Below are 11,306 nucleotides of genomic sequence, written 5' to 3'. Positions count from 1 at the left end.
AATCATAGTGAAAATTATAGGACTTTATTTCTAAATGAGAATTAACCAGTCCCTTAGATAGTGATGAAGACATATTGGTGAATTTTCACTACTAAATCTTCATATTTAGAATGACTTAGTCACCATAAACTTTAGTCCTTATGGTATGTACTTTCTCATAGAAGATGTATTGTTTTCCCCAGATTATAGTTCTCCCAACTTAATTATATTTCAAAATGCTTTATTTTATACAGCAAAAGGAGCCGCTTGTTGAGATTTAGGAAATAGAGTTGCTGGAGCAATCTTTTCCTTGGAGAGTTATTTCTTAGGGAATGTCAGAGCCAGTGATGCTTCTGCGGTTATAGTTAGCTTTTGTTTCTTTCTGATGCTCATAAGCAAGCCTTATTTTGGATCTGAAACCCTTGCAAGTTCATAGAAATGAACTGAGGTTGGTTTCAACAGGCAAATAGCTTAACAAGTACATAGTGGGTCTCAAGGATTTGTTGAAATTTTGTAATATGTACTTAAATGGCAACTCTAGCTTAGTCTTTCTTTTTTTTTCACATTTTATCCAAGATATGATTTACCTACAAGATTATTTTTCTCCTTTATATAAGTAGAGCTATAGTAGGACCTCAAATGCATTGAACTCCCAGTTTTCAATATATTAAGAATCAGTAACTATAAAATACAGTGAAAATTAAAAAATAAAGCCAAAGTAAATCTATAACTAGGAATTTGAGTCATTTGAAGTGAGCTTGATCCCCACTTATGTAGTTAGTTATATAGGACATCTGAAAGTCCTCTTCAACAAAAGTATCTTTCGACTTTCCTGAAATTCCCATTATATGGATATTTGAAGGGGAAAAGCAAGGATGATTCACCCTTGTCTTCTAATCAGCCTATAAGCATCTGGTTAACCAGGACTGTATCCTATTTCTCTGAACCCCCCACGCGGTACATAACAGTGATGTGTGTATATACAGGCGACCTTCCCATGTGAGGGAAGTTGGACATTTTCATTTCCAGCTGCCCCTTGAAAACACACAGCCTCAGCAGAGGCACCGGTGAGCAGGGAGGGGCGGGGAACCTTGAGCCACCCTGGCCTGCTCTCATTTTTCTTGCAGGAGCGTTAACCATGGAGGTGTTTTGTTGAGCAGGTATTCTATAAGAATTTTGCATTGTCTTTCTGAAGATGGCTTCATAGGAAAAATGTGGGCTTTAGAGGCAAAAAGTAGTATTATTAGAATTCTAGAATCAATTCTTTGAATTGGTTCCCAGCTGTGGGATTTTGCACAGGTAACCTCTGAGCTTCAGTTCCTTTTTTGTAAGATGGGATAAAACAGTCACCTGGCCTCATGGAACCCAATTTCCTTTCTAGCTGCCTGGGGATTATGTCTGGTCAAGTGTACACAAGTGTTCACCTCCCCTGCTATCCCCACACTGTCCGTTCATATGCGCCAGGGGTCAATACAGTAAAGGTTAGTGCTTAAAACTGGAAAATTGTCTATTTCTTTAAATAAAAGAAAAATCCTCTTGCTACATTCTGATTTTTCTTTCAAATAATATGAAAATAAACATACATTCAGCCAATGGACAAATTCCAAATTAATGTAGCCTGATTTAAAAAATCTTATTCTGGGGAGGGGGGAGGCGGCAGGGCATGGGGGGACAATAGGGGGATAAGGACTCATATGTAATACCTTAATCAATAAAGAAAGAAAAAATCTTTTTCTGGGTCATTAGACTACATTTGGGAATCTAGTTGCCTATGCCTTTTTGTAATTGACATCCATTGGTGCTCATTTTAGTACAATTTTCAAGGTTACAATTTGTAGAATTATAATAGGGCAGAAAGATTTCACTGCTGTTTCTCCTTAGATTTCATGATTATACAGGAGCTAGATTTTCTTGCTTGTAGAATGAGGAGTGAAGCAAAGTAGTGTGTTGTTTTTTCTACATTTTCTAATCTCTACATATTGCATATTATTGCTTTTGTAGTGATTTTTTGTTTGTTTCTGGCATTTTAAACTATTTTTTAACATTTCAATTGATGTTATATATTGAACAGATGTCTTAAATTATTTGAGTATGGCGTTCAGAGAAACCGAAAGAGAATTAGTTTTAAAAATCATTATTTTTTGCTTTTCCAAAACCTGGTAAAGTGCTTTCTTTACCTGTTTTTTTCCCCCCTCCCAGAGTAATGTTCTTGATTTCATTTTTTGAGGTTGATATGTTGCCTCATATCTATATTAAATTCACTGGAGCAAGGCCCTGAGTACATTTGTCAACTGTCCAATTTCTTGATAACCAAGTTAACAAGTAACATTTGTTATTAATTATATCAATAAAAACATCACAATCTTACAACTCTGGTTTGAGCCTAATAGAGTAGGAAGTTTGAGGGATGAATATTCGCAAGCAATTAATGGACTGCTCTTTAGAAAAAAAATACTGGAAATCATTTTTAATAGCCTCTTTGCATCTTAACCAGACTTCAGTCAAATCAAACCATCTCTGGCTAGAAAAATGTAATCGGTTCCTCAAAATTAAATCTAATGACCTTGTCTCTGGAAAAAGTCAAGTAATATACTCGCATGAAAGAAAACATCCTCATTCAATGCATGTTATTAAAAAGGTGTCCTATTTTCTTGTTTGGGTTCTGCCTGTTTTTTTTTTTTTTTAATTTTTATTACTGCATATTAAAGTAACTGTCTTGCTTACATGGAAATGATACCCTATCTGAACATGGCTTGGATGAAAGTGATGATGAAAGAACCAGAGTGACCTATCAGCTTCATTGTTATGCCTAAGTAATGGAAAAGCACCAAGCTACCAGAATCTTTATCTTAATGTTTACATGACTCATAAAAACAAGTAAAAGTTAAAATAGGGTAGATTACTGATTCCTCTTTTAAAAATAAGGCATTCAAAGAATCATATAGAATCTTAGATTTTGTTACTGCCTCTTTTGGTACAAGAGTCAGGCACCCCAGATTTTGAAAGAAATATAAAGGAGAGAAAGAGAGAGGGAGGGAGAGAAGATGGGCAGGGGAGTCAAGAGATTAGAAAAAGGACCAGAGAACTGTACCCTCCTTTGCCAAAATAAGAAATGGAGTCAATGTTCATTGAAAACACCTTGCCAAAGGCTGCTAGGCACTTTGCATGTTTTATGGTGTTTAATCTTTTTTTTTTTTTAAATATATTTCATTGATTTTTTACAGAGAGGAAGGGAGAGAGATAGAGAACCAGAAACATCGATGAGAGAGAAACATTGATCAGCTGCCTCCTGCACATCTCCCACTGGGGATATGCCCGCAACCAAGGTACATGCCCTTGACCGGAATCGAACCCGGGACCCTTCAGTCCGCAGGCCGACGCTCTATCCGCTGAGCCAAACCGGCTTTGGCGGTGTTTAATCTTTTGATTATTATGTATTATCTCCAACATTGAGTTAAAGAAACAAAGGCTTACAGCTTTACAAGATACTTGTCCAAGACCACAACCTACCAGTGGTGAACCTCATATGTTAAGCCCATGATCTTTTCATTGTGTCATGTTAGTCCAACACACGTGGTATCTAATTTTTGGTAAGGAAAACTCATTCCAATTTTACTAAAACTCATTCTAATTTGTGTAATGATGATACACAAAGTTAAGTGTATCATCGTTAGTTTTTAAACTAATAAAAAGCTTATTAGGTTTCAAACATAATGAAGATGGAGGAGATGGAGATTACAGTTCCTTAGGTAGATATATGTTTGGTGTGTTTCTGTGTAGAATGATGTCTTTGAGGGAGTAAGTCTTGGTATTATACAGAAAACGGTTATCAGCTAGAAGTTGTAGGCACTTTTCATCCGAACTGGTTGAAATGATTATCTTCTCTCTCTGGTCCTTCTCTTTCAGGGGCCATGGATCAGAGAAACTGTAGGTTACCAGGAGTGTCATAAAGGCCACTGTTTTAAGCAAAGCAGGAGGCCTCCAGGGAGATGGGCTGAGCCGAGCTCAGAGGATGGTGCTGTGGTCCAGAGGTCCTAAGAAAAGGAGAAGCCCCACATGGTCTATTTGGTGCCACCTGGGCCCTGAGAGTTGGCTATATTTTTCCTTTTTTGAAAAACATTGAGCTATAACTCACATACAACAAATTTACTTTTTTAAAGTATTGAGTGCTGTTTAATATATTCACAAGCCTGTGCAACTGTCATCATTATTGAATTCCAGAACATTTTCATCACCCCAAAAAGAAACTCCATTACACATTATCAATCACTCCTCAATCCTCCATCTCTTTAGTCCCTTTCAACCAGGATTTTACTTTATGTCTCTACAAATTTGCCTATTCAGCTATATTTTATGCGTAATTCAAAGGCCACACGTTTGCTATTTCCTGTTACTGTTAGTTGTGCTCCCACTGGGGTGCTGAGCAGTCAGTCCAGTGGGTTGTTTCTCAGGATGTTCAGTGAGGGACCCAGTAGTTTCCCCATATCCCTTCCTATGTATCCAGCCTCGGTTCCAACACAAGCACCACATTTCTCCTTGGAGTTTGTAAGCTTCCCCTGGACTCCCTGCACTGTAGATATATTTGCACAGCAAAGAAAACCATCAACAAAATGAAAAGACAAGCCAGTGAATGGGAAGACATATTTGCCGATACATCAGATAAGGGGTTAATATACAAAATTTATAAAGAACTTATACAACTCAACACCCAAAACACAAACAATCCAATTAAACAATAGGCAAAGGATCAGAATAGACACTTTTCCAAAGAGAACATACAGACGGCCAATAGACATATGAGAAGATCCTCAACATTACCAATCATCAGAGAAATGCAAATCAAAACCACAATGAGATATCACCTTACACCTGTCAGAATGGCTACCATCAATAAATCAACAAACAACAAGTGTTGGTGAGGATGTGGAGAAAAGGGATCCCTTATGCACTGTTGATAGGAATGCAGACTGGTACAGCCACTGTGAAAGGCAACATGGAATTACCTGAAAAAAATTAAAAATGGAACTGCCTTATGACCCAGCAATTACACTTCTGGGAATTTATCTGAAGAAATCTGAAACACTAATTTGAAATAATATATCACCCCTGTGTTCATTGCAGCATTATTTACAATAGCCAAGATTTAGAAGCAGCCCAAGTATCCATCAGTAGATGAGTGGATAAAAAAGCTAGGGTACATTTACACAATGGAGTACTACTTGGCTGTAAAACAAAGAAGGAAATCTTTTTGTAACAGCATGGATGAACCTGGAGAACATTATGCTAAGTGTGAAATAAACCAGTCAGAGAAAGACAAGTACCATCTGATTTCACTCATATGTGGAATTTAATGAACAAAATTCAACTAATAAGAAAAACAGAGACAATGTTGTGGTGAATGTGTGGGGGAAGGGTCATGGATGGAGGTGGAAGAGGGTATAGGGAAGATATAGGGTGATGGAAAAATAAAATAAAATAAAATAAAGAAAAAATAATTGAAATAAATAAGAAAAGCATTAAGGACTCAGTTAAATTTGAATCTTAACTAGAAACATCTAGCCTCTAGTATCCTCACATAAGCAAATATTATTTGTTAGGCTCATTATTTCGATCTGGTTTTTCTTGAATCCCATCTTTCCAAACATCACTGTGTGCATTTAATATCTCTGAAAGACCTCTGAATCCCTTGAAATCAGTTTCCCAAGCCAGAAACCCAAGAATCATCTTAGATTGTCTTTCTTCATGTGTTTCTTCTGCTTCCTCCTCTACACTAATAATTCATCACCAAATTCTGTGGATTTTAACCACCCACTGCAACATCTTCCCTCTTCTCTTCTCTTCATCGGCAGATCCCGTGCCACTGTAAACGTTCTGCCAACATGCAGTCATTATGATGACTGGACTGCAGCCACTGCTTTTCTGCTCTCTCTGCTGCCCATCCTGCCCCCTTTACAATGCTCCCAAGTGGTCTTCTAATAATCAAAACCCATTTATATCCCATACCTCATATTAAAAATTCTTGAAAATCTCTCCACAGTTTTGAAGATGACGTTTAAAATACACTAGTTCATCCACGGTCTGCTCTTGCATAATTTCCCACTATGCCCTCCCCTGCATCCACACTGAATGGCACTGGACGGCCTGTCCGCCCCTGAATGTTGCCGTTCAGTCTCAGGTTCACTGCTCCTGCACAAACATTTGAATTGTCTAAAATGTTACCTTCTACTTTATTCTTCTATTAATCCTTATGTTCTACCTTCCCTTTAGGGCAGAGACTGTCTAATTTGTTCATCTCTACACCAAATGCTCTGTTAATTACTCTGCTCAAACACTTCACCCAATTTCCTCACTGTCCCATAATATCACTGCAATTCTCAGTGTCTCCAACTATATTGTAAATGTATTGAAGGCACAGGTTAATAATCCATAGAACCTAGTTCATATTTGTTGAATGGAAGAAAGCAAAAGAAAGAAAAAATGCTGCTTGTCTCCATATGCAGTATTAACTCATACAGGGTCAGTCAGCACTTTTCCCTGAAAGCCCACCCATACCAGAAAGCACAAGTGAATAAAACAAGTCTTATACTGTTGTTTGGAAGATTTGGGGAGGATAAGAAGGAAAGGATTTGTAACACAAAACACTTAGTAAGTTTTATAAATGTTCCTATTTGACCTTTTTGTTTTTTCCCCTCTGTTCCAAGAAGAGATAGCAATTCTTAATGTACATGCACATAACAACACAGAATCAAACAGCATGAGGCAAAAACTGATAGAAGAGCAAGGAAAAATAGGTTAACCCACTATCATAGTGCAACCGAACAATAAAACGAAGGTTTGGCTGCCTGCTACCATGAAAGCCAACCTTGTGAGACAGGTGATGGTGCAAAAGGAAAGAGGTTTTATTCAGAGCCACCTGACCTGGAAGGATGGTGGACTCTTATCTCAAAGACAAATCTCATCTCCCTCTGTCTCAAAGATCATCTCTCTTCCTGCTCAAGCCTGCTCTTCTTAAATGAATAGGGAGGGGAGGGAATTTTTTTCTATCCAATTACCTTGCTAGCTCTTGGTGCCCCAGGCCCCCATCCATTCATCTTTCTAGCTTTCGGGATGCTGGAGTCCTATCCATTCATCTTTCTAGCTTTCGGGATGCTGGAGTCCTATCCATTCATCTTTCTAGCTTTTGGCATGCTGGGGTCCTTTCCATTCATCTTTCTTTTTTTTTTTTTTGGTGTGCTCACACCCTATCCATTCATCTTTCTAACACTTGGCACACTCAATGTAAAAGCCTCCCCTGCTGCCATATTTTTAAAAATTATTTAATATATTTTTATTGAGTTCAGTGAGGAAGGAAGAGGGAGAGAGAATCATTGATAGGGCCGCCTCCTGCACACTCCACACTGGGGATGGAGCCTGGGCATGTGCCCTGACCAGGAATTAAACTGTGACCTCCTGGCTCATAGGTTGAATAAATCTCAAGACCACCAGGGTAAGAGCAGGTAGAAAGAACTACCTCAATAAAGTAATGAAAATGTGTGTTAGATACTACATGTTGAAACGTGAACCCCCATCCCGATGCTCCCTGCTTTGTGAGCATTAAAGCCAGGCCTATGCATTCCCCATTGTCTAGAAAAATATTACAGAATTCTCCACTGGAGAAACTGAAGGTTCCAAAGACTTGTGGGTACTGTCCTGGCAAGAAAGCATATTTACTCTAGATCAGCGGTTCTCAACCTGTGGGTCGCGACCCCTTTGGGGTCAGAAAACACACATATAATTACATATTAATCATTAATCATTATGATTAATCATTATGCTTTAATTATGTTCAATTAGTAACAATGAATTGCAGCCACCACAACATGAGGAACTGTACTAGAGGGTCGCGGCATTAGGAAGGTTGAGAACCACTGCTCTAGATGATTCAAATGAAGAGGCATTAATGAAGAAAGTGCAGTCTGTAAGTGAACAAATAAAGGATGATGAGTCACATGGCAACTAGCAATAGCAGGAAGACATTATGTTAGTGTGCGTAGCTAGATATTAATAAAGGAAAGGGGCAAAGGGAACTAGATATTAATAAAGAAAGGGAGCAAAGAAAAACAGACATCAAGCCTAATAAACCAGGGAGCTGAACCAGACAATAAGCCTGCTTCCTTAGAAAGCTACAGCTTCACACACTCCCCAAGGGACTGCTGCAGCTCTGCCCTGGGGTCCTGATCCCCAAAGTGGGCAGGAAGGGTCATCACTGGTCATTACTGAAGGAAGGATAAAAACAGCAGAAGACATTCTCTGCTGGACACATGCCCAATAGAAGTCAAGAAAGCGTAGGGGGAAGCTCTTCTACTTTGAGGCATGGGTACACAGTAGGAGCCAGAATGTCAACCATAAAGGCCTGTCTGTCTAGCCTGGGGGAAAAATATTGGATTGGATAAGGCACACAGAACCCGGAAGATCTAGAAAATGGATTGGTCAGTGGAAGGGCCCAACACCAGATAGTGAAACATTGGGAAATTGATTGGTTAGTTTGAAAGAGCACCTGGTCCTTCCTAAGGTGGAGATAATATGATCCTAGCTTAACAAAGCCCCCCACCCTGTTCCTCTCTCTTGCTAACACATGCCTGCCCCATGTGCTTGAATGTTCTCTTTGGAGCAGCCATGCCACCGTAGCAGCCACGTGGCCAGCAGCCGGGCAGACTCTAAGCAGGAGCTGGGGTAGGGCAATGCAGTGTCCGTTGGATCTCTGCTGGGAACACAGACTAAACTAGCTGATGCAGACTGAACTGGACTGAATCAATGGCACAGAACTTTTGGAGACGGGCTTGATGGAGTGCTTCTACAGTAAATCTTCCCACTGCATCTTATCCTTCCATTCGTGGGTCCCGGAAATGCTTTCTTTGTGACTCATGAAAGGCCCCATTTCCACTGGCAACAATGATATCCCCAGGACAATGGAGGAAAATAGAGGCTAGTGAGAAGTATGACAATGGAACAAACCCTCACAGCAGAAACTGAAGCGTAGAAAGCTGTAGATACTACTATAGAGTCCATGCTGAAGTAGGGATTGAATTGGGGTGTGGGGGCAATACCCTGACCTTTGTCCGCTCTGTTCATCAATATCCTCATAGTCCCTGCTCGCTTGAGTTCAGTGGTTTAGGGAGCCCATGTGTGTAGTTATCAGGGTCAGCCTCCTCAGACACAGAGTAGAACAGAGAAGAATGTAGAAGGGACATGATGGGGGGCAGTGCATAAACAGAATATCTAACAAGGATACTGAAACTCAGAAGTTCTCTAATGAAACCTGTGTGTGCTAGTTTTAACACCCTAGAAGTCTGCTAGTGTGTACCACAAAGTAGTTCCTAGTGCCACATCTTAGGTATGGACAGACAGTGTCGGATGACCCATTTGAAAAGGTTTCCAACTTAAAAGGCAGTTAAAATACAAACCAACCAAATAATCAAAAACAAAGAATTCCAGAGTACAAAAAAGAAAAAGACAGGGTACTGTTAACATGATATGTTTAATCAATGAAAGGATTATAAAGTCAGGGAAATCTTTGAGGAAGTAAAGCAAAAAGGTAAATTTAAAGGAGAAAAAAATGTGGTGATAAATCCATGAGACCCAACATCCCACTCATAAAAGTTCCCCAAAAAGAGATCAGAGAAAAATTTCAAATAGTTAATAAAATAACATCTGCATTGCTTCAGAACATGTGATTTCAGAGTAAAAAGGGTCACTGGAGGTTCAGTGCAATGAATACAACTTCAAATCACCAGGAATAACAGGAATTTTCCAAAAGCTGTTAGAGACAAAATGAATTTATATTCAAGCAATTGAGGACAAAGCATCATTATTCTTCCCAACAGCAGCAGAAGATAGTGGAAATATATCTTCAAAATTATGAGCCAAAAATGATTTTTAACTTAGAATTCTATTCCCATCCTAATGATTTGTCAGGAGTGAAAGTGGAAAATACATTTTCAAACATTTGAATTCTCAAAAATTTATTTTGTGTGCCATGTCTTGAGTGTTGATAGAGAATACATGCTGCCTATATCGATGTATTCTACTGAATGTCTCATTTAGGGAACAGGGGAAAGAGGACCCCTAGGATGACAGCTGTACATCAGGCCTAGAAAGCAACCAGTTTGGATTGAAGGAGAAGAGAGTGTTTCAAGATGGATGTGTCTTGAAAAAAGAAGGATCGAATTACTTGATGTGCTAAGTGCTGAGATGGAGTGCCTAAAATGGCTTTAGCCTTCCTCACAGCTTAACTAACTTTAGTGAGGAGTCTTCCTGACCTCTCTTTTCTTATGGCATATACTTTGGAAAACAAAAGGGCACTCTTTCTCTGCCCTTCTGAGAGGTAAATTTTCTTCCAACCTCTTTCCAGTCTACTACCCAGGAACTTCTTTCTCTAGGATCTGGGAGCCATGTCTTGGAAATATAATCATTATGCAAGAGAGGGCCTACTCTCTGCGGAAGGATAGGAGACTAACTTCAGTAAGTGCCAATTAGCAAACACATATCTCCCAATCATGTTGATCAGCAGTACTTTCCTAATAGATACCCCAGTGCTTAATAATTCCACCACTTTTTGTTGTAGAGGAAGTGAGTTCAATTGCAATAGTCATTTTTTGTTGTTGTTAATCCTCACCTGCAGATTTTTTCCATTGATTTTTTAAAATATATTTTTTTATCAGAGGCCTGGTGTACTCGGGGGTGGGTGGGTCCCTCACCCTGGCCTGTGCCCTCTCACAGTTCACAGTCTGGGAGCCCTTGGGGGGGATGTATGTCAGTCAGTTGGATATCCTTAGCACTGCCACGGAGGTGGGAGAGGCTCCCGCCACTGCCACTGCACTCACCAGCTGTGAGCCCAGCTCAGGGCTTTTGGCTGATTGATCTCCCCCTGTGGAAATGCACTGACCAGCAGGGGACAGCTCCTGTGCTGATTGTCTGCCCCCTGGTGGTCATTGCACATCATAGTGACTGGTCATTTCACCTGTTGTTCTGCCGTTCGGACGATTTGCGTATTAGCTTTTTATTATATAGGATCTTTTATTTCTAGAAGTTCCACTTTGCTCTTTTCTTTTTTTATTATTTTATATATATTTTTATTTATTTCATAGAGAAAGGGAGAGGGAAAGATAGAAGTATCAATGATGAGAAAGAATCATTGATTGGCTGTCTCCTGAATGCCCTCCCGCCCCATCCCCCCCGACTGGGGATCAAGCCAGCAACCCAGGCACATGCCTTTGACTAGAATTGAACCTGGGACCCTTCAGTCCATGGGCCGATGCTCTATCCACTGAGCCAAACCAGCTAGGGCA

Source organism: Myotis nattereri (genome assembly GCF_964212035.1).
Source record: "Myotis nattereri genome assembly, chromosome: 11".
NCBI lineage: Eukaryota > Metazoa > Chordata > Mammalia > Chiroptera > Vespertilionidae > Myotis > Myotis nattereri.
This window is presented reverse-complemented; position numbering follows the sequence as displayed.